We start from the raw sequence: 2,942 nt of genomic DNA on the forward strand, positions 1-2,942 counted from the left end.
TAATAAAATAAGTGTGCTATAGAGTGATAGAATGAGGGGAACCATCTCATTTTTTTACATTAAATATTATGAAAAATATTTTATCTAAGAAAGAGTGTTTTAAATGATTAAGATGAAAAAGATAAATACTCCATTAGTAATAATGGCTCAACTTTGCTCATTTTAACTAACAGCAGACAGAGTTCCCTCCTTAGAGATATCAATATTTGAATGCTTTGGGGCAAAAGGAATAAGATAATAAAATTTAGATCCAAGTCTTACCCAAAGACATCTACCTGTCCAAAAAAAAAAAAAACCTCTTGAGTCCTCCTTTTCCTCAGAAAAAAATTCCTAAACCTAAATGAAACCGATCACTTTTTCAGGGTTCCCACCTAAGGACGTAGCATGCCATAGTCATCTCTCCTGTCTTGTTCTCCACTATCAGCCATATCCAATCCAACACTGTCTAGTGCATTCATTGCAATTTTATTGTTAGGTATAGTATGAATAAACTAAAAATTAGGGTATTCCCTGATTCGTTGGGTCACTGTGGGAGACAGAGCCCATTATCGAAGGATAGAAACTGAGCAGGAGCAAATATTTTCTTTCCTTTCTTCCAGAGCCATCAAGTCACTGGCTCATAAATTAGGCTATGGAACATGGATTCCCCAGCTAGGTCTTTGATTCTTGAGATGTAAAGATGCAAAGATGCAAAAACAGTTTGTGATTGTCCACAGTTGACATGGTGAGATTGAGAGTCCAGTGTGCTGTTCTTACCAGCCTATTCCTCTGGAATGACTTTGGCTGTTTTCTTGGCTACCTACTGTTCTTTTGTTCTCATGTGTTTTCCAACATCAATTTTCCCATTTCCCATCAATTCTGTTAGTGTCCTGATATCTTTCCAATAAATTCCTTATCTTCTGGGGTTGGCTTCTGTTATTCTCAACCAAGAAACTTGATCAGCACAATTGCTAAAGATTTTCAGTTTTCTTTTCTAATTATTTTGGAGACTCTCCATGTGTCTCAATCTTCATTACTACTACCATGAAATTGCAAGCTAAAGCACCTATTTTCATTCTAAGGCAATGGCTTCTGACCTCTTCTACCCATATCCATGCATATCCTTTCAGAATTCATCTTCTACACTGCAGCTAGAGGGAATTCTTAAAAACGGAAACTGATAATTTCACTTGGCTTAAATCCTTTAATGGCTTCTTCTTTGATATTGTTTGGCTCTGTGTCCCCACCCAAATCTTATCTTGAATTATAATTCCCATGTGTGGAGGGAGGGCTCTGTAATCCCCATGTGTCGAGGGAAGGAGGTGATTGGATCATGGAGGTGGTTTCCTCCATGCTGTTCTCATGATAGTAAGTGAGGTCTCATGAGACCTGATGGTTTTATGTGTTTGACAGTTGCTCCTTCACAGGATCTCTCTCCTGCCACCTTGTGAAGCAGGTGCGTGCTTCCCCTTCTGCCATGATTGTAAATTTCCTGAGGCTTCCTCAGCCATGGAACTGTAAGTCAATTAAACCTCTTTCCTTTATAAATTACCCAATCTTGGACATTTCTTTATAGCAGTGTGAAAACAGACTAGCACATTCTTGTTCCTCAAAGACCAAGTCCCTATATGTATTGGTCTCTGCCTACATTTTCTTTCTTTTTTTTTTTTTTGACCAATTTAACTGCTCTCTGTGCTCTAACCTCACTGACTTTTGTTAAATTTTTCAGGTGAATTATGCTACTATGCTACCTATTGCCACAGGACAACTATCTGGGATTTATTTTTATTCATTCAACAAATATAACTTGAGAGTTCCCCTTTCCCCTAGTTAATTTCAACTCAAACTTAAAACCAAAGCTCAGACATTCTTGGAATCCTCAGCAAAAGCTGGATTTCTTTGTCAGGATGCTTTCTCTTTCTTTTGACAGCCTATGGGCATCAGTTGTAATCATATACTTGCTGGTGTGATTTTATGAGTCTCTGTCACCCTCAGTAGCCTGTAAGCTTTGGGTGATCAGGAATCAAATCTATCTCTTAACTTCCTGCTCTATGCTGTTTCCCAGCACAGTGCCTGGAAATTAATGAATAGTCTATTAATAGTTCTTAAATAAAACATTCATCAAATAATTCACAGAATATGACTTAGATTTAGAGGGCTATTATACATATATTTCTAAAGTTAAATATTTACAGTACAATTTCTCTTTGTTTTTCCACATTGTTCAACTTTGTGGTTTATCAATAGATTTCTGGAGGTAAAAGTTTCTCTCTCATTTGTGTTCTCATTCATATTTCCTTTGCCATAATATTTCTTGCACTATACTTCTTAGAAAAGCAATACTTGAGATCACGTATCTGTATTTTATTGAAGTTACTCAGTTTAAAGCCAGTCATCCTAAATCATTCTAAAGACTTCTAAACTGACCTCTACTAAGGAAAAGAAAATGATTATTTTTTGAAGAATGGCAGCCTTCCTATTCCAGATTTTTTTCCAAGCTTAACATACAGAAACATTTTCTCTCCCCCTGAATTTTACTTAGTCATAAGTTTTTAGCTCAAGTTTCAATTGTAATAGCTGGAAAACATTTAATGCTAAAAAAAATGAATGGCTGCTTCCAAATAACACACTGTTCTTTGAGAAAGATCACTTAAAATATCAGATTCATCTCATCTCCATTATCAGTTGTTCTGAAAGTCTCCTTTGAGTCATTTATCTTTGTATTCATTGTTTTCATCCATATATTGGCATTTAGACAGGTATTACAGATAGTATGTAAAAAAAATACACATGTATAAAAATGCGGCCATTATACCCCTACTAAAATATTTATCATAAAGGAACCAAATTCAATGTGTTCATTTTTATAATGACTTTAAAGAATTCATGTTTAATTAAAAGTGATATATAAATCATGGTGTTTGCTAGCACTATTGACTGTGCTGTTCCCATTCTGCCAAACT

Source organism: Gorilla gorilla, chromosome 22 (genome assembly GCF_029281585.2).
Source record: "Gorilla gorilla gorilla isolate KB3781 chromosome 22, NHGRI_mGorGor1-v2.1_pri, whole genome shotgun sequence".
Lineage (NCBI taxonomy): Eukaryota > Metazoa > Chordata > Mammalia > Primates > Hominidae > Gorilla > Gorilla gorilla.